Source organism: Pristis pectinata, chromosome 14 (assembly GCF_009764475.1).
Source record: "Pristis pectinata isolate sPriPec2 chromosome 14, sPriPec2.1.pri, whole genome shotgun sequence".
Lineage (NCBI taxonomy): Eukaryota > Metazoa > Chordata > Chondrichthyes > Rhinopristiformes > Pristidae > Pristis > Pristis pectinata.
The window spans coordinates 1,211,645-1,232,316 of record NC_067418.1 but is presented as its reverse complement, the minus strand read 5'-3'; the positions used below and the strand labels follow the sequence as shown (position 1 = coordinate 1,232,316).

The following is a 20,672-nucleotide window of genomic DNA, read 5'->3' as shown; positions in this document are numbered from 1 at the left end:
TTTCTTAAACAAAGGAACAACATTTGCCACCCTCCAGTCATCTGGCACTACTCCTTTGATCAGTGAGGATGCAAAGATCATTGCCAAAGATGCAGCAATCTCTTCTCTAGCTTCCTGTAATAACCTTGGATATATCCTGTCCAGCCCCAGTGTCTTATCTATCCTAACATTTTTCAAAAGTTCCAGCACATCCTCTTTCCTTGCATCGATATGTCCTAGCGTATCAGCCTGTGTACGCCATCCAGGCAAACGTCAAGGTCTCTCTCACCGGTGAATACTGAAGCAAAGTATTCATTAAGGACCTCGCCTACCTCTTCCAACTCCAGGCACATGTTTCCTCTTTTATCCCTAATCAGTCCCACCCTCACTCTAGTCATCCTCTAATTCTTCACATGCACGTAGAACACCTTGGGGTTTTCCCTAACTCTACTTGCCAAGGACTTCTCAGGCCACCTTCTACCTCTCCTAAGTTCATTCTTAAGCTCCCTCCTGGCTACCTTGTAACACTCCAGATCTCTGTCTAATCAGTGCTTCCTAAGCCTCGGGTAAGCTTTTTTCTTCCTCTTGACAAGATATTCTACGTCAACCACGGTTCCTTCACTCTACCATCCTTACCTTGCCTCAATGGGACAAACCTATCCAGAAGCCTGTGCAAGTATTCCTTAAACAACCTCCACATTTCCATTGTGCACTTCCCCAAGAACATCTGTTCCCAATTTACGCTCCTAAGTTCCTGCCTAATAGCATCATAATTCCCCCTCCCACAATTAAATACTTTCCCATATTGTCTGCTCCTGTCCCTCTCCAAGGCTGTAGTAAAGGTCAAGAAGTTATGGTCACTGTCTCCAAAATGCTCTCCCGCTGAGAGATCTGAAACCTGATTAGGCTCATTGCCTAGTACCAGGTCCAGAATGGCCTCTCCTCTAGTCGGCCTGGACACACCTAACAAACTCTGCCCCATCTATCCCCTTTACACTAAGGAGGTACCAATCAATATTAGGAAAGTTGAAGTCACCCATGACAACAACCATGTTATTTTTGCACCTTTCCAAAACCTGCCTCCCAATCTGCTTCTCAGCGTTTCTGCTGCTGTTTGGGGGGTGGGGAAATCTATAGAATACTCCCAATAGAGTGATTACTCCCTTCCTGTTTCTGACTTCCACCTACACTGATTCAGTAGACAATCCCTCCAGGATGTCCTCTCTTTCTACAGCTGTGACACTGTCCCTGATCAGCAAAGCCACTCCCCCACCTCTTTTACCTCCGTCCCTGTCCCTTTTGAAACATCTAAACCCTGGAATATCCAGAACCATTCCTGCCCTTGTGACAGCCAAGTCTCTGTAATGATCACAACGTCGTAGTTCCATGTACTTACCCACGCTCATCACCCTTGTTCCTGATACTTCTCGCTTTAAAATAGACACACTTCAGCTCATCCAACTGACTGCAATTTTGCCCTTTCAACTGTCTATCCTTCCTCAGTCTTTACATGCTGCATCTACTTGTACACTAAATGAACCAACCTCTGGGTTCTCATCCCCCAGCTGAACTAGTTTAAACCCTCCCCAACAGCTCTAGCAAACCTGCCTGCAAGAATATTGGTCCCCCTCCAGTTCAGGTGTAACCTGTCCCTTTTGTACAGGTCATACCTTCCCCAGAAGAGATTCCAATGATCAACAAATCTGAAACCCTGCCCCCTGCACCAACTCCTCAGCCACGCATTCATCTGCCAAATCATCCTATTCTTACCCTCACTAGCACGTGGCACAGGCAGTAATCCAGAGATTACTACCCTTGAGGTCCTGCTTTTCAGCTTCCTACCTAGCTCTCTATATTCCCTCTTCAGGACCTCATCTCTTTTCCTACCTATGTCATTGGTACCAATATGTACCATGATCTCTGGCTGTTCACCCTTCTCTTTCAGAATGCTGTGGACCTGATCTGAGACATCCCTGACCCTGGCACCAGGGAGGCAACATACCATCCAGGAGTCTCTTTCACATCCACAGAATCTCCTGTCTGCCCCCCCTTACTATTGGAATCCCCTATCACTACCGCTCTCCTCTTCTCCCCCCTTCCCTTCTGCACCACACAACCAGGCTCAGTGCCAACCTGGTCACTGAAGCTTTTCTCTGGTAGGTCATTCCCTCCCCCTGCCCCCACCCAACAGTATCCAAAGCGGTATGCCTGTTATTGAGGGGAACGGCCACAGGGGTACTCTGCACTACCTGCCATTCTCCTTCCTTCTCCTGACAGCCACCCAGCTACCTGCCTCCTGCAGCTTAGGAGTGACTGTTTCCCTGTAGCTCTTAACTATGAACTCCTTGTTCTCCTGTAGGAGCCGAAGGCCATCCAGCTACATCTCCAGTTCCCTAACATGGTCTGTAAGGAGCTGCAGCTGGATGCACCTCATGCAGATGTAGCAATCAGGCAGACTGGAGGTCTCCCAGAACTCCCACATCTCACAGGATGAAAACACCGCTGAGGCTGGAGCCATTCTAACTACTCTAGCCTGGCACTAAAGGAAACACCAAAGCAAGAAAGAAACTTACCAGAGACTTACCTTAGCCTCTGCCTCCTCTCACCGAAGCCTCAGCCTCCCACTCTAACACTGGTCCACTCACACAATGGCTGCTCCTTGCTATTAGAGATTGGACTGGTAATCATTGCCACACTGCCCCCAGCACCTGAATACCTACCTAGGGCTCTGACAGTACTCATTGCGGGGGGGGGGGGGGGAATGCAGGTTCTGAAAATCTGAAATAAATTGCTTGAAATACTCAGCAGGTAAGGCAGCATCTGCAGAAGAAATAGGGTTAATGTTTTAGTTTGAAGTTTGTCAGAACTGATAGTCTGATCATTTTACTGCACTGCTCTGGACATCTAATTTGGCATTGTTGTGGACTTATTCATTGCTGATCTGGTGGTGATTGGACATTTGATTTTACTAAAGCCCTTCAACTTCATCCATAGTTGTACAGCATAGAAACAGACCCTTCGGCCCATTGTGTCATTGCTGACTCCATGTCTATCTACACTAACCCCACCTGCCCGTATTGATTCCATATCCCACTGTGCCCTGCTTTTTCAAGCACCTGTCCTGATGCCTCTTGTTGTTACTGTTCCTGCCTCCAATACCTCTTCTGGCAGCTCACTCCCAATACCCACTACCCTGTGTACCCCTCAGACCCCCCTTTAAACCTCCTCCCTCTCACCTTTAACCTTTGCTCTCTAGTTTTAGACTCCCCTAATACAGGAAACAGACACTGCCTATCTACGCCTCTCATTTTATATACCTCTATCACATCGCCTCACGGAAGACAGACCCAGCCTACTTAATCTCTCCTTGTAACTCAAGCCTTCCAATCCAGGCAACATTCTTGTGAATCTTTTCTGCACCCTCTAGATTATATCCTTCCTATAGCGTGGTGACCAGAACTGCACACATTACTCCCAAGTGCAGCCTGACTAATGTTTTGTACAACTGTAACGTGATGTCCCTACTCTCATACTCTACCTCAGCCAATGAAGCCAAGCATGCCATAGCCTTCCTCACTACCCTGTCTACCTGTGTTGTCACTTTCAGATATCTGGGTACTTGTACCCCAAATCTCCGTTCAACAACATTTCCCAGGGCCCTTCCATTCACTGTGTATGTCCAGCCCTGGTTTAACTTACCTTCAGCCTCTGCCTATGCCATTACAATAATTGAGGATGAGATCCAAGTCATAGAACACTACAGCACAGTACAGGCCCTTCGGCCCACAATGTTGGGCCAACATCTTATCCTGCTCGAAGATCTATCTAACCCTTCCCTCCCATATAGCTCCCCATTTCTCTATCATTCATGTATCTAATAATCTCTTAAATGCCCCTAATGTATCTGCCCCCACAACCTCTGCAGGCAGTGCGTTCCATGCTAATTTGTTGATGGAACATTTGAGACGATGGGCCTTGCATTCAATGCAAAACAAAGGTCCTGTAGTAACTTGTCCCTGTTGTACATCACTGCTCTCTGACAAAGGTTTATGGTGACACCTTCAAAAATGTGGACCACTTCCCATACCTTGGGAGCCACTTCTCAATGAAGGGAGATATCAATGATGGGGAAAAAACCACCAATGCCATCTCTGCCAAATCCGCTGGCAGGATAAGCAAACCAAAGTCAGTGTCCTCTCCAAGGCCAACATCCCCAGCATTGAGGCCCTAGTTACCCTCAGCAGGGCAAGCCACCTTGTTCATTTGGAGTGGCTCTGAGAACCTTAAGCCAATGCTTTGGGAGCACAGAGAAGCCCATCAAAAATGGTGGAAGGAAATCACCAGCTTGCAAACTACCCAGCTGCCTGCCACATCAGGCATCTCCTGACCAATCTGTGGAAGAATCTAGGGCTACCACGTTGGCCCTATCAGTCATGTCAGAATCCACAAAACTGGAGTTGAAATAAGGTATCCTCAACTTTGAGGGACCTCCTAACAAAGACACTCATTCATGGAATGCACCTGTCATCCATTAAATTCTGGTGAGTTTAAAGAATTCTCAACGTTGATTTAGATTGTTTATGTTTGGAATGGAAAGATGTTTTACCCCATCAAAGACTCTTGTCTTGGAATTATGCCAGTAAAATGTATTTAAATGCAGTATGTTCTTACTGAGGAACCGATAGTTTTTGAGGATATCCCTCCATTGTTCTTTGCTGCAAATTCACTTCTTGCTGAGACAGCAGCTGTTCTTTATGTAAGTTTATATAAGAGGAAAAGAGAGAGCCGTTCTGTCTTTGGAAGTGTACAAGTAACGTAAATGATCCATGGAAACTTCTGTTCTTTGGCAGCACTTCCTACTGAATGCTGAAGAACCAATAGTTTTAATAAGGTACTGAAAAATAGCAGCTGTGGGAAGCAACCAAACCTCATCTTTACCATAGAATCTCCCAGTTCAGGAGGTGGCCACTTGCCCTATTTATGTCCATGAGTCCCTCTGCTTTGCTATTTTCTCCATTATCCATGTTATTCAAGGGTATATATAATTAAATAAAAGCCATTAGTGAATCTGTAGATCATGTTTTGCTTTTTTTTTATATGGAATAAGTACTCTTTGTCATCTTAACCAGTTTATCTACCTGTACCAATTGATGATGGGTAGAGGGCTGATGGCTGAGACTTGCTTTTGGGGTTGTAAGCCTGTGGTGAGTGGTGTACTACAAGGATCGGTGCTGGGACCCTTGCTGTTTGTTATGTGCATTAATGATCTGGATGTTTAATGTGGGAATTACGAGCAGTGTAGTTAACACAACTTGGTGGTGGTGGTGGGCAGTCTTCAGTTACAGAACAGTATTGATGAATTGGTGAGGTGGGCAGAGCAATGGCAGATAGAATTTAACATGGAAAGTGTGAGGTGATGTGTTGTGGGAGGACTAATCAGGCTAGGATGTATAAAATGAATGGAGGGAACCTAGGAACATTAAGCAACAAAATCCAAGGGTCTCTGAAAGCAACACCACAAGTAGTTAAGAAAGCATAAGGGATAGTTGCCTTCATTAGCAGGAGTGTATAATACAAGACCAGAGAGCTTATGGCACAGCTATAGAACTTAAACTACAGATATAAATCATTAGTTAGGCCACAGATGGAGTACTGTGTACAGTTTGGTCACCACACTATGGGAAGTGGTTGCATTGTGGGAGGTGCAGAGGAGATTCGCCTGGGATGGAGCGTTTTGGTTATGAGGAGATACTGGTTTCTTTTCCTTGGAGCAGAGAAGGGTGAAGGGGGACCTGAATGACGTGTACAAATTATGAGGGATAAAGGTAGGTAAATAGCAAAAAACATTTCCCCTTAGCAGAGGTGTCCATGACCAGAGGGTAAGGTAAGCGGGTAGGAGATTCAGAGGATTTGAGGAAGATCTTTTTTTCATTCAGAGAGTGGTTGAAGTCAGGAATGTATTGCCAGAGTGTGTGGTGAAGGTAGGTACACAAACATTTACATGTTAATGCCATGGCATAGAAGGCACAGGCAAAATGGTGGGAAATGGGATCACTGTAGATAGATGCCCAATAATTGGCATGTGCATACTGAGAGCTGCTATTATTTACTTCACTGGCTGGAAGCACACCTCACTCAGAAAGGTGGTTGTGTTTGGAGGCCATTATCCCAGTTCATCCCTGCTGGAGTTCATAGCTTCATTGATGGCCTGCCTTCCATCACTGGGTCAGATGTGGGGGTGTTTGCTGATCGCACAATGCTCAGGTACATCGCAACATGGAGTGGCAAATGTCATCTGTGCCCTCTATAACGAGAGAGTAACCAACTGCTCACTACTCTTGACATTCAATAACATTGCCATCACTGGCCCCTGACTATGAGCATTCAGGAGAGTTGGATCACAAATGAACTGGAGCATACACCCAAAAACTGAGCTTTGTTCAAATTTAATGCTGAGAAACAGCAGCAAAGATGCACCTGCAATGGAGGATGTGTGGCAGGGGGAATGTATCCTGCCAAAATGAAAACCATCAGCTACAAAGCTCAAAATAAAACTGCAAACGAAAAGTCGATGGTCAGTAAAACTACCGGTTACCGAGGAGACAAAGCAATCACATCATTGATGTTTTTTTTAAATGCTTGTGGCTGCCATCTTGAATTGTCACTGGTTAATTAATTAAAACTGGAAAAATCTTGGGCATAAGAATGAAATTTTCAGAGGAAGCACCAAACTTTGATATTATGTTTGAATGCACGTTGCAAATTTTGTTGGAGGTTTGGTTTGGGATTAAATCAATGTTTATTATTGTATATTACTTTCTTACAATAGAGGAGGCCATTTGGCTCATTGACCCTATGCCAGCTCAGCATTCCCATTAACCCTTATCCCCCAGTTATTTCCCTGTAACCTATTCTCTCTCGCATGCCATCAACTCCCTAGTTCTTCTGTCACCCACTTACAATAGGGGCAATTACAGTAGTCAATTAACCTACCAGCATGTTTTTGGAATGTGGGATGAAACTGGAGCACCTGGGGACAACCCATGCAAGCTCGTCAGGATCGAAGCTAGGTCACTGGAGTTGTGTGGAGGCAGTACTATCTGCTGCCCAAACTTTTAAATAATTTGGAATATTCTTTCCAAAGATATTAATCAGCAAAAGGGCCCCCTCCACAATTAAGCACATATCCATCATTCCAGTTTGGTGAAGGTGGTAGCCAACTTTGTGCACAGCAAGATAAATGACAGGGTGATCTGTTTTGGTTGAGGGATATACTGTATACAGGCCTGGACATCAAGAGGTTTCCGCTGCTTTTTGAATGGTTCCCTGGGACTTTGCACCCCTGCCTCAGAGCATGGATGGGTCTTGGATTCACTCCTTACCCAAAAGATGGCAACTCCAACAGTGCAGTACTTAATTAGTATTGCCTTGAAATAATGGCTTAAACATGTGGAAACTTCCAGCATAATTCCTGATGTGTAGTCTGTGTTAAAATGTGAGGAAAGCTGTGTTATAGCTGTGACTGAAGGGAGGCATGGAAGCTATTTTGGTAAAAGCGGCCCTGAAGAGGAAGGAAGTGTTTGAAGATGTGCAGCACTGCTAGCACAATGGAAAAGAGAACACAGGAAAATACAGGAGAAGTTGTAAGAGGGTCACAGAAAGAGGACAGATGTGTTACCCTCCAAGTTCTCAGTCCGAAATAAATCCAGCATGTTGTACAAAGGCAAAGTAGAACTCAGAGACGTGTTTTATAAAAATCCAGATTTCCTTTTTCCTTGATAACATCAAAGTAGTTATTTGTTGCTTGTTCTAGTAGCTGGGCTCAGCCCTTCAATATTGGCTCAAAATTAAAGTTTTCATGAAATCAGTTTTTTTTTAAAAAAATGAAAATGACTTCCTTTTGGAAAGTGAGTTTCATGATTTTGGATGTCACAAAACATTTTAGTCAAGTGCTGAAGTTTAGGTAATTTTGTACTGAAGAATGTGGAATGTATGCTGATTATGAATCCCCTAAACATTTCCTCACTTATGCAGGTTGAAACAGGCCACTTGAAGGCTTTTTACCAACTGGAATTGTCACTTCATGGTTAAACAATTCCAGCGTTGTGAAAAAGCAATTCCTACGACCAGACCAAAAGGGACCTCCACTTTGGAGTAAATCATCAATGAATGTTGTCACTGTTTATATAATTGGAAGTCAAAACAGGGACCTGGAGTGATTCCATGCTTTCAGACCATAATTTCCCACCACAAGCATCTAATCAGGAGAGTCTGGGCAAAATGCCATTGAGAGATGCTGCTGCATTGTTTTGTATTCGGGGTCAGTCCTGAGGGTTTCCCTGGGCTGATGTGGTATAAATGGGCTTTGTATGGACAGAAGAAATCCAGGCAGGAGTAGGTTGTTTGGCCCCTTGTGCCTGTGCTGCCAATCAATAAGATCATGGCTGATCTTTTACCTTAATTAATCCTGGATCCCTTGACTCCCTTCATATCCAAAAAAACAAATCTATCGACCTCTGTCTGAATGTACTTAGCAACTGAGCCACCACGACCGTTAGGTAGAAAATTCACCACCCTCTCGGTGAAGGCATTTCTTCTCATCTCAGTCCTGAATAGCTGACCCCTGACTTTGAGACTGTGATTCCTGGTTCTAGACACCAGCCAGGGGAAAAGTTGCAAGAATTGTCCATATTTCATTGGAATCACTTGAGTTTGAATACATTGTGACCCATACCATTGCACTTTTAATTGATTTCAATGAAAACTGTTTGGTCATATTTTTAGATCAAGAAAATTAATTGAATTTATTGCTTGTTGTTCTAATGGTATTGCTTGATTGGAAAATTAGATTTATAACCCTCCAATGTTTTAACTTGATGTTTATTAACTAAATAAAAGGAGGTATCAAACTTTACTGTGGTGACTGAAAAGCTAACCAGGGTTGATACTGGGGTCATGGTGTGCTGGTGAAGGTCAGCAGGCAGTTGTGGAAGTCCAATTCTCCTTTTGTTCTGTATTTTTTTTCTAAAAGTACTAATTAATTTGTTAACATTTTACTGTCTGATTTGGTCATGAAAAATGTTAGGGCCATAAAATTAGCAAGCATGGGACTGATGTGGAAGGGTTATTTTGGATCTGGGTATTGCTGGCAAGACTAGGATTTATTGCCCATCCTAACTGCTCTTGAAGATGGGAGTGAGCCACCATCTTGACCAGTTGCAGTCCTTCAGCCATGGTCATAGTGCTGGTAAAGGACCAATGATAGGTTGTGCTGTTCCCCTGTGCCTTGGTGGCAGAGGTTGTGGGTTTGTGAGGTGCTGTTTTAGTAACCTGAGTGAGTAATGGCAGTGCTGTTTGAAGCCACTGTGCCAGTAGCAGAGGGAATGAATGTTTAGGGGTGCCAGTCAACTGGGTTGCATTGTTGTGGATGGTGTTGAGCATCTTGAAGGTTGTTGGCAGTGTGGAGCACTGTTTGGGAGGTAATTAACCAATGGGATTTGTCCTGCTTTTTTGAACAGGTAATATCCATCACATGTGACTTGTGCCTTCTGATGGTAGAAAGTTTTGTGACTCGCTTGCTGCAAGACACCCAGCCTCTGACCTGCTCCTGTAGCCAAGATATTTATGTGATTGGTGCAATTGAGTTTCTGGTCAGTGGTGACCAGGCTTGTTGAGGGGTGGTGGGATGGGGTGGAGGGAGAACTTGCTGATAGTTATGCCATTGAATATTGAGGATAGGTGGTTAAATTCTCTCTCGTTGGAGATGTCATTGCCTGGCACTATTGTGGTGCAAATGTTACTTGTCACTTACCAGCTCATGACTGACTGACTGTCTAGATGTTGCTGCATGCAAGCATGGACTGCTTCCTTGCCCAAGGACTTGTGAATGGAATTGAACATTCCTACCTCTGACTTTATGATGGAAGGAAGGTCATTGATCAAGCATCTGAAGATGTTTGGGCCTAGGACGCTGTCCTAAAGTACTCCAGCAGTCAAGTTCTAGGCCTGGGACGATTGATCTCCAATAACCACAACCATCTCCCTATGTATGGGGTATGATTGCAGCCCTTGGTGCTTGGCCTTTGATGCCTATTGGTCAATTTTACGATGATTTATTGATGACGCATTTGATCAACTCACCTTTGGAATTCAGCCCCTCGGTAACGTTTGGACCAAGGTTCTGTTGAGGTCTGGGGCAAAGTGTATTGTAGCATAACCCGAACTGGGCAGAGGTGAGTAGGTATGTACCACTTGACGGCTCTGTTGATGACAGCTTCTTGCTGATGAACAAGGGTAGATTTTTTGGGCAGTTATTAACCCGATGGGATTTGTCCTGCTCTTTAGAACAGTTAATATCTAGGCAATTTCTCACATTGTCAAGTAGATGCCAATGTTATAATGTACTGGAACAGCTGGGCTAGAGGCACAGCTAGTTCTGGAATGCAGATGTTCGATATGAGAGCTGGGCTGTTGTCTGGTCCAGTGGCCTTTGCTGTATCCATTGACGTCAGCCATTCCGTGATATCATGTGGAGTACATGGAATTGGCAGGGTACTGGTGCATGTGATGGTGGGGATCTGAGGAAAGCCAAGATGGATCATGTGATCATCACTTCTGATGGGATATGGTTACGAATGTTTCAGCCTTTCCTTTGGTACTCATGTGCTAGGTCCTGCTGTTACTAAGAATGGGGCAGTTCTTGGAGCTGCCTTCCCCCCGCTAGCTGTTTAATTGTCCACCACCACTCACCAGTACATGTGGTCGGACTGCAGAGTGTTTCTGTTGTTTAGCACACAGTCCTGTGTCGCAATTTCCCTGGGCCATGCCCAACTTTTAGGTAAACCTGCTGCTGCTCCCAGCATACCCTTCTGCACTCATTGAAACAGAGTTCATCATGGCTTGTCAGTAACACAGTGAGGCATGTCCCAAACCGTGAGGTTACAGATTGTGGTGGTGTACAGTCTCCCGGCTTGTCAGTAACAGTGAGGCGTGTCCCAAACCATGGGCTTACAGATTGGGTTGGTGTACACTCTGCTACTGCTGATGGTCCAGAGTATCTCATTGATGCCCAGTTTCGTGAACTGGATCTATTCTGAATCTATCCCATCCAGTGCCTCACAATGTGAGGGAGGCCGCACTCCATGTGAAGGGCAGAATCAACGTGGAATTATGAATAGGAAATCATGTATGTCAACTGTGTTTGAAAGTTTTTTGAAGTTGTGTCTGGCAGAATAGATGATAGTAAACTGGTTGATGTTGTGTATTTTGATTTTCAGAAGACCTTCAATAAAGTACCACAGAAGAGATTATTAAACAAAATTAGAGTGCATGGTACCGGGAGTGATATACTGGTATGGATTGAGTATTGATTAGTGGACGTAAGCAGCATTTTTGGGTGGAGGGCTATGTCGATGCAGCAGGGATCAGTGCTGGGACCCCAGCTGTTAATTACCTGTGTCTGCTGATAACATGAAGTTAGGTGGCAATGTGTGCTGTAGAAGGAGAACACATGGGGGGCTTCGTGAATGGATATAGATTGGCTCTGTATAGGCAAGGACATGGCATGTGGAAAGATGTGAGTTTATCTACTGTGGTAGTAAAACTAAAATGGTGAAGCAGGGATGAGAGGTTGAATGGCTTTTTCCTGTTTTCTTACACAAAGGAAGATGGTGCCTGTAAAATCCTTTCCAAACAAACCTGCTTTAGTTTAACATGTCATCCAAAGATGGCCCCTCCAGCAGTTTGTGAGGCGGGTCATGGGCTCAAATCTGTGGAGCAGGAACTGAACCCACATTGTGAACCTGAAGAATTTGCAGATTTGAGTCTGCTTGTGAATCAAGTCACTGACCATACATGTTTCCAAAGTACAGATGTGTACATTGTTCCTTGCACAAATCAAGAATGGACGTTAACCAATTAAATAACCTGCTTCAATGTACATCTTACCATGATTAGTTAATTTTCGTGATATACTTTTGACTGAAATGTATAGGATGTGGATTAAAATGAATGCTACTCTATTGATTTGAACTTTGTACTACCTGTATACTGAGAGAGTTTCCTGCCTCACTGTTCCTTTTACTCCCTCATCTTTAATATACCACAGTTACCTACTGGTTGTACATCTGTTCTTATTTACCTTACAGCGAGCCCTGACTGCAACCGAGGACTTGCAACAGGTGAAGGTTCTGGAGATGTGCGTAGACACACAGGATAACAGTCTGGGAAACTTTGGTGAGGAACCTGTCTATAGTGAGGTAGTATTTACTTGCAGCACTTTATTCAAAGGGTCTTCTGGATTAACATCTTGTCTTCACTGTATTTTGACATGTGAGTTGCCAGAGATTATTTTAAGATGTTAAAAATAAGTTATAAAGGACTTTACTAGTACTTGTGAATGTTTCAATACACACAATTTTTACGTGAAATTGATTTTATTATTTAATCCTAATAGGGACCACAGGAACATTACAAACTGAGTATAACTGAGCTGAAGAATATCTGACATCCGAGTGACATTGGACTGGTGTTCATTTAAATTCTGCCGTCTGTATCCCAACCCTTATCCCATCCCATTCATCTGTTCTTGTTAGCCTAAGTTGGCTCCCAGGTTTAGAGTGATTCAGGTTTCAAACATTTTATCCAAGTTTTCAAATCCCTCCATGGTGATACACCTCCCTGTCTCTGTAATCTGCTCCAGCTCGCCAACCTTTGAGATCCCTCTAGTTCTTGTCTCTTGTTTAACCCCACTTTTCTTCAACCTCTCATTGGTGGCCACATCTCATCCAGAGTTCTGGCGTTCTCTCCCCAAACCCTTTTGCTTCTCCACCTTTCTGTCCCTTTTTGACCACCTGAAAGAGAGAGATTTTCGACAAGTTTTGACTGCTGGTCCTGATATCTCCTTTTTCAGCTCCCAGTCAGTGATATCAAGCAGCTGTTAGGTTCCCCAATGTGGGAAGGATGATACAAAAGTGAACCACATCGTCATAGACAAATTGACCTCTTCAGGATGCTTAGGACATGAGGGAAGGTGCGTCAGTTGGATTTGTAAGGCTTTGTTTCACCTTCCCTTAGTGCTGACCCATCCTCGTGTTTAGGAAGAATGAAACAAGTAGCCTTTGCTGTTCTTCACCAGTATGTGGGCCATTATGGTCCTGGGCTGCTTAGAATTGTACAGCATGGAAACAGGCCCTTCGGCCCAACGTGTTCATGCAACCAAAATGCCCATCTAAACTAGTCCCATTTGCCCACATTTGGCCCACATCCCTCTAAACCTTTCCTGTCCATGTACATGTACCTGTCTGAATATCTTTCAAATCTTGTTGTGGTACCTATCTCAACCACTTCCTCTGGCAGCACCTTCCATATATGCACCACCCTCTGTGTGAAGAAGTTGCCCTTCAGATCTCTTTTAAATCTTCCCCTCTCAACTTAAACCTATGTCCTATAGGTTTTCATTCCCTTTCCCTGGGAAAAAGACTTTGTGTATTCACCCTACCTTTGCCCCTCATGAGTTTGTACACCTTTGGGACTATCTGCTCTTAAAACTGTCTCTGGCCTGAGTGTTTTTCTGGACATGTATGTTGGGTGTACTGTCTATCAGACATGGGTAAGGGGGTGAGTTGGGACTACCTTGTCGAAGCTGTACTGGCAGGCTAATGAATATCCTTAGCTTTGGGCTACTTCCCCTTTCCACCATGCTTCTTGAATCTGCCCCACCTCCCCCCCACTATGTCAGTTTTCTCGTATTTGTATTCCCTGCCTCAGTGATCCTCCCCCTCTCAACTTGTTTATTTTTTCTTCTTTATTTCTGTTTTCCTTTTGTCTTCTCTCTCTCTTGCTTTTGCCTTCTAAATATTTTCTGTCCCCTTCCAGGGCACTTGACTGGTTGGTCTATTTCCTGTTCTGGCTGGCTGCTTGTATATACTTTCTCCCGTTCCTTTTCCTGCTCTTTCCAAATGCCATTCATCTGAATAATTTCCACTCCGGCATTAATTATCTTGCCCCTGACCTGCTTTACAGTTTTTATTTCAGTTTTTTACCTTTTTGTTCTAAACTTTTTTAAAGCAAAACTACCAAATAGAAGATTACATTCCCAGCAAAGTGATTTGTTGTGACCTTGAGTTTCATTCCATGCCTTGATACTTGGTACTCCAGACTTGGGAACCTGAGAGCTACTCCATTCTTCCAGTGGAGAGACAAGCTCCCAAGGCCAGGTAGTCAGTGCTGTAGCATATTGGCAGATGTATTTGAGTGGCAGTCCTTTTGAACAAAGCCTGCCTGTGGTGCTGGACCCTAGCTTTTAATCATTAACAAAATTGAGGCTCAAAACAGCTACTTGAAGCACTCTAGGTTTCCTATTTCAGAATAAATGCCAAATATATTTTCTTTTCAAAATTCAAGAAATGACAGGATTTGTTCAGATTATAGAAGTTATTTGCTATATGTATTTTTATTTGGATTCTGTTTAAGTTCTTGAAGTTTTCTTTAAACAGTTGTTGCTTCAGTGTATTGGATCTCATGTCTGGCATGTTTCAGTGTTTTAGAATGCCTGTAATTCACCGCAGCGACGTTAACAACCTGAAATGTGCTGCCAGTGAAGGCAAGAGCTTGGTGATCTTATTTTTGCAGTTTTGAGATGATAAATTGAAATATTAATCACGTTGACTGGGATTTATTTCAGCGCAGCATGGCACTGACAGAGCCAGCCTTTCATCCTGGGACAGAGAGAAGAAACTGGCCCAACTTGTGGCATTGTAGTAAACAAACACAAGAAATGTGGCTCTGCTATCAAACAGATGCAAAATTAATTCTCTGTTCCCACCCCATCACACGCTTTTTCTTTCTTTCTTCTTTGTATTGACCATGTACAGGATTGTTTAGTGTTCAGGAAACAGTAGCAATAGATGAGATTGTAAAGGAAATGAGGTTTGTGCACGCCTGTGTTGCTGCAATGATCATCACCATTGAATGCATTTACCATTTTGATGCAGAATAATTACACACAATAAGCGATTGGGCAAGTTGAATGAGTGGAGAAAAAATCAATTTCATTTTTTTAAGACAAATTTCTTTTGTTCCTAGATTTGATTGAGGTCTAGTTTTATCCAGCAGCTGTATTACTTACAGTAGTATGATTTTTTTTTTCCATTTTTTATCTGCTTTTCCTTGTGGTCACTGTGAAGCTTTATTTCTGGGGCCTTCAAGACCTTTGCGTGAAATAAGTACTTTCTGTCCCTTTGTTTGAACGATGGAGTTCACTGCGTAAGACAATGACAACAGCATATGAAAAGTTGCCAGCAGCTGCATACTTTAAAGTACTGAGTTATGAGATCAGCCTTCATAAGGAAATTGATCCCAATCCCTTTCTGAATGCATTGTTTGTATTACGATTGTATGTGGGCTGCATGTCCGTAACTGTGACTGATTTAATGTTCAGTTCAGCGGAAGACCTTAGAAGCAGCTGCTGTGGGCCCTAGCCACTTTAAATTGCAATTTTATATCTTTTTTAATTGGGCACATTTTACTCACCCTAAATTAATATAAAAATTGTTTACTTGCAGGTGAATATTTGCCTAACTTGGTTCAACTAAAGCTGAACAGCAGTTTTATTGCATCAGTACGGTAGGTGAACAGCTTAAAAATAGTGTCACGGGGTTATAGAATCGCACAGCATGGAAACTGGTCATTTGGCTCTGCTTGTCCACATTGACCAGCAGGCACCTTTCTGTATAAATCCCATCTCCCAGCACTTGGTCCATAGCCTTCTATATCTTAGTGATTCAAGTGCTCATTTAGATACTTCAATGCTGTCAGCTATACAGCTTCAACCACCCTCTCCAGCAGTGTATTCCGAATATTTATCACTTTCAGGGTGGGAAAGGTCCCCCTCGGATCTCCTTTTAATCTCTTACCGCTTACCCTAAACCTATGCCCTTTAGTTTTTATCTACCTCTGATATGGGGAAAATTTCCTGCAGTCTACCCTGTCTATACCCAATATAATTTTATATACCTCAATCATGTCCCCTCTTAACCTCCTCTGCTGTAGGGAGAACAGATCCAGTCTCTCCTGTCTCTCCTCATAACTGAACTGCTCCATCCCAGGCAACCCTGGTGAATCTCCTTTGTACCCACTCCAGCACTGTCACATCCTAGTGTGGTGACCAGAACTGCATGAAGTACTCCAGCTGTCTGACCAAGATTCTATAAAGTTGGAGCATAACCTCCTAATTTCTGCACTTAATGCCCTAGGGCATGCTGATATCAAAAAGGTGGTGGTGTTGGGTCTCTTGAAGAATTAAGGTTTGATTCGTCCCCAGGTCATAATAGGATCTATCCCAGGTTATTCGAGAGGCCAGAGAGGAGATTGCTTGGGACAAGAAGAGATCTTTGTATTCCCTCTAGCTAAAGTTGTGGTGCCAGGGGACTAGACAGCAGGCAATTCACATTTGGAAAAGTATGGACAATGGGGATAGTCAGCATGACTTTGTGAGGGGGAGGTCCTGCATCTCAGATTTGGTTGAGTTCTTTTGAAGAGATGACGAAGATGATTGCTGAGGGTAGGGCAGTGGATGTTGTCTACGTGGACTTTAGTAAAGCATTTGACAAGGTCCCTCATGGTACGCTGATCCAGAAGAGTAAGTCACATGGGATCCATGGTGAGTTGGTAAGTCGGATACAAAATTGGCTTGGTCATAGAAGGCACAGGGTAGTGGTGGAGGGGTGTTTTTCTGACCGGAGGTCTGTGACCAGTGTTATTCCACAAGGATCAGTGCTGGGACCTCTGTTGTTTGTAATATAAGTAAATAATTTGGATGGAAATTTAGGTGATCTGATTAGTAAGTTTGCAGACAACAAAAGTTGGTGGAGTTGTGGGCAGTGAGGAAGGTTGTCAAAGGATTCAGCAGGATACAGATCAACTGGACATTTGGGTGAAGAAATGGCCAATGGAGTTTAATCCGGACAAATGTGAGGTGATACTTGGGAGGTCAAATGTAAGGGGAAAGTATACAGAAATGGCAAGACCCTTGAGGGCATTGATGGATCTTGGGTGCAGGTCCATAGATCCCTGAAAGTAGCAACACAAGTGGATAGGGTGGTTAAAAAAAAAGGCATACTTGCCTTCATCGGTTGAGATGTTGAGTATAAAAGTCAGGAAGTCATGTTGCAGCTGCATAAAACTTTGGTTAGGCCACACTTGGAGTACTGTGTGCAGTTCTGATCACCCCATTACAGGAAGGATGTGGAGGCTTTAGGGAGGGTACAGAGGAGGTTCACCAGGGTGTTGCTGGACAAATTATGATTATTTTCTCTGCAGCATTGGAGGCATAGGGGAGACCTGATAGGACTTTAAATTATGGAAGGCGCAGATAGGGTAGACAGTCTTTTTCCCAGGGTTGAAGTGTCAAATAATAGAGGTCGTGGGTTTAAGGGGGGAGGAGAAAAGTTTAAAAGAGATTTACAAGTCAAGTTTTTGGGTGCCTGGAATACGGTGCCAGGGAAGGTGATGGCAGCAGATGCGATAACAATATTTATTAGACAGACGTGTGAACAGGCAGGGAATGGAGGGATATGGACCATGTGCAGACAGAGGATTAGTTAGTTTGGCATCATGGTTGGGGCAGACATAGTGGGCTGTAGGGCCTGTTCCTGTGCTGTAATGTTCTCTGTTCTATATGCTTTACTAGTTAAACTCCTTGCATTAAAATAGATGCAATTTAGCTTTGAACTCCCTTGGTGTGCACTTACTCACTTGTTTTGCCTACTGGACTTTATAACTCTTTCTGCTCCTGGTGACTTTACATCTCTAACTGAACAACTACTCTGAGCCCCCTTCCCCTGCCAACTCACTTTAAACCTTCCCAAACAGTGCCAGCAAACCTCTCAGCAAGGATTTTGTTTAAGGTGCAACATGTCCCTCTTGTACAGGTCCCACCTTCGCTGGAAACCATACCAATGATCCAGGAACCTAACGCCCATCCTCCTGCATCGTCTCTTCACCCACGCCTTCATCTGACCTGTCCTTTGATTCCTTTAGTCACTAGCTTGTGGCACCAGAAGCAACCCTGAGGTCGCAACTTTTGAGGTCCTGCTCTTTTAATGGCTACCTAACTCCCCTGCAGCATTTCATCCCTTCTGCTACCTATGTTATTGGTACCTACATGTATCATGACCATTGGCTGTTCACCATCCCCTTTCAGAATATCCTGCAACTGCTCTGAGACATCCTTGACCCTAGCATCAGGGGAGCAACATATCACACTGGAGTCACTTCTGCAGCCAGAGAAACATCTATCTGACCCCTTACAACAGGATCCCCTACCACTATCGCTCTCCTAGTTCTGTTCCTCCCCTCCTGTACAGCAAAGCCCTCCTTGGTGCCACAAATTGAGCTGTTGCTGCTGTTTTCTCCTGGGAGGCCATCCTCCGCAACAGTACCCAATATGGAGACACAAGAGACTGTAGATGCTGGAATCTGGAGCAAAAAACAAACTGCTGCAGGAACTCAGTGGGTCAGACAGCGTCCATAGAGGGAAATGGACAGTCGACATTTCAGGTCGAGACCCTTCATCCAGTCAAATGTCAGTATTCTATGGACTCCAGACTTTCTGCAACCTAACTCTTTCATTGTTGTTTTACAGGAAGGCCAATGGGTATTAAGTAGAAGAGATGGTTGGATGTCAGCATTTAATTCTTGGCCTAAAAACTTGAACAGCTGGAACTGATTGCCAGGGAAGGTAGTTGAGGCAGGGATGCAGAATTTATTCAAGAAACATCTAACAGCAGGAACGGGAAGGCATTAAGACTCAGAATGTGGCAGTGTGTGGTCTCCTGGCTAACTGGTGAGAAGGTGATAGGGGGAGGCTGGATCATTAGGTTATGAATTGATATGGAATACAGTTCTGCTGGTGCTGATGACTCTTGGTGCTCAATGGATGCCCAGTTTTGGTCTACTGGATTACTACTGAATCTTAAAAACAAAACTACTGTGGATCTGTGAGTCCTGAAATAAAAGTAGAAAAGAGATGGAAACATTCAACAGCTCAGGCAGCATCACTGGGGAGAGAGAAGCTGCATTCATTAAGCTGAAATGTTAACTGTTTCTCTTTTCCTAGTTGTGACTTAGATGAGATGCTAAACCATTGACCCACTGGGTAGATATACAAGAATCCATGCTGTTATTTTGAAGAAGAGCAGAGATGGGTGCTTTGGACCAATATTTATTCATCAGATTGCTAAACCACATTATAATATTGCTGTATGTTGGTGCTAATGCATTTCCTTGTTTCAGAAGTGCTACATTAGCTGTAAAGTGCATTAAGATGTCCTGAGGTTGTGTGAAGAGATTGTGCAGATTGTTCTCTTTCACCTTTTATTAGTCTCAATATATATCATATAGGTTTATAAGATTACAAAACAGGTGAGATAAAAAGCAAGTCTTTGGCCTTTTATTATCACTCTCTTCCACAGTCTGTCTGCCTATCTTCCATTCTAGTTGTCCAGCTGTTTTTTGAATGAATCCAGAATCCAGTGTCCCTGCCTCAACTCTTTTCCCTAGCAACCAGTTCCAGCTGTTCAACCGTTTTTGGTGTAAAGAAATACTTGCTGGCATCTATCTGTCTCCTGTATTTGATACTAGCTGGCTCTCAGCCATTTCAAGACTTGGATTGTTCAGGTCCTAGATACTCTGCATCCCTTGGCTACCTCTCACTGCCTCTGCCACCTTGAAAGCTGAATCCATAACCTTGAAATTATCAAATATAGTTAGGTGAATGATTATTAGCTCTGATTCTGTAACTGTTCTGTGTTGTTCTTTCCGGATTTATTGCTCTTGAATACTACATTTACCCATTGCAAATGTGTTTAAGCTTGATCATTGTTTGAGGGCTCCTGGAGGATGGCCATCAGAGCTTCAACTGCCTCAAATATTCTAAAGTATAATCCGCTGGGCTGTCAAACTGTCCCCTATTTAGAAGTCACCTGTGAAATTCTCCTTTTGAATAGTGTCCACATGACAATATTTGTCTACTCCGATAGTGTGCAACCTTGGAACACAAAGCATGCTAACCATCTGCTCTTTCTCATATTCTCAATGCCAAGTGATTCCCATGAGCGTGATTCTCCTCCTTCACTTCCTTTGTTGTGTAATAGTATTGAAATGTTTTAAATATATATTTTGATAATACATACCTTGACTGTGTTCATTTTGAGATTTTTCTTGGTCGTTACCATTTCTTTCATTATTTGTCTATGGAATGCAGATATCCTTCCTTTAGCAGTTAATTGTCAAGTAGATTGGGTCTGAATTCACCCCCATGGTCCAGATCGATAGGGATGGCAGATTTCTTTCCCTGAAGGACATCAGCGAACCAGATGGGTTTTTGACACTCCAGTAGTTTCATGGTTACCATTAGTGATAACAGCTTTTTAAAAAAGATTCCAAATAGATTTACTTACTTGAATTTAAATTCCCATTGGTGGGATCTGATCTCAGGTCGTTGGATACCAGACTAATACGTAATCGCTTTGCCACTGCCACTCCTAAACCTAGGTTTAACTCCCAGTGAGCTTCAGCCAGGTAGGGTCCAGAAAAACACAGATCTAAAGTGTAGCTCCTGGAGGTCAAACCATTTAGCCTGCTCCTGTTGGATAGTGTCCACTCTCACTTCTCTCAGTGCAGTAGAGCTGAAG

General features: G+C 43.6%; 1 long non-coding RNA gene across 1 annotated transcript in view; it reads left to right on the top strand.

Annotated features, from left to right (window-relative positions):
• Positions 1–12,204, top strand: part of LOC127577937 (uncharacterized) — a 32,182-nt gene extending 19,978 nt beyond the window's left edge. Inside the window, exon 3 of the long non-coding RNA XR_007957464.1 lies at positions 12,126–12,204. This is a non-coding gene — a long non-coding RNA (uncharacterized LOC127577937). The remainder of the gene's footprint in view (positions 1–12,125) is intronic.
• The last annotated feature ends 8,468 nt before the right edge of the window (positions 12,205–20,672 follow it).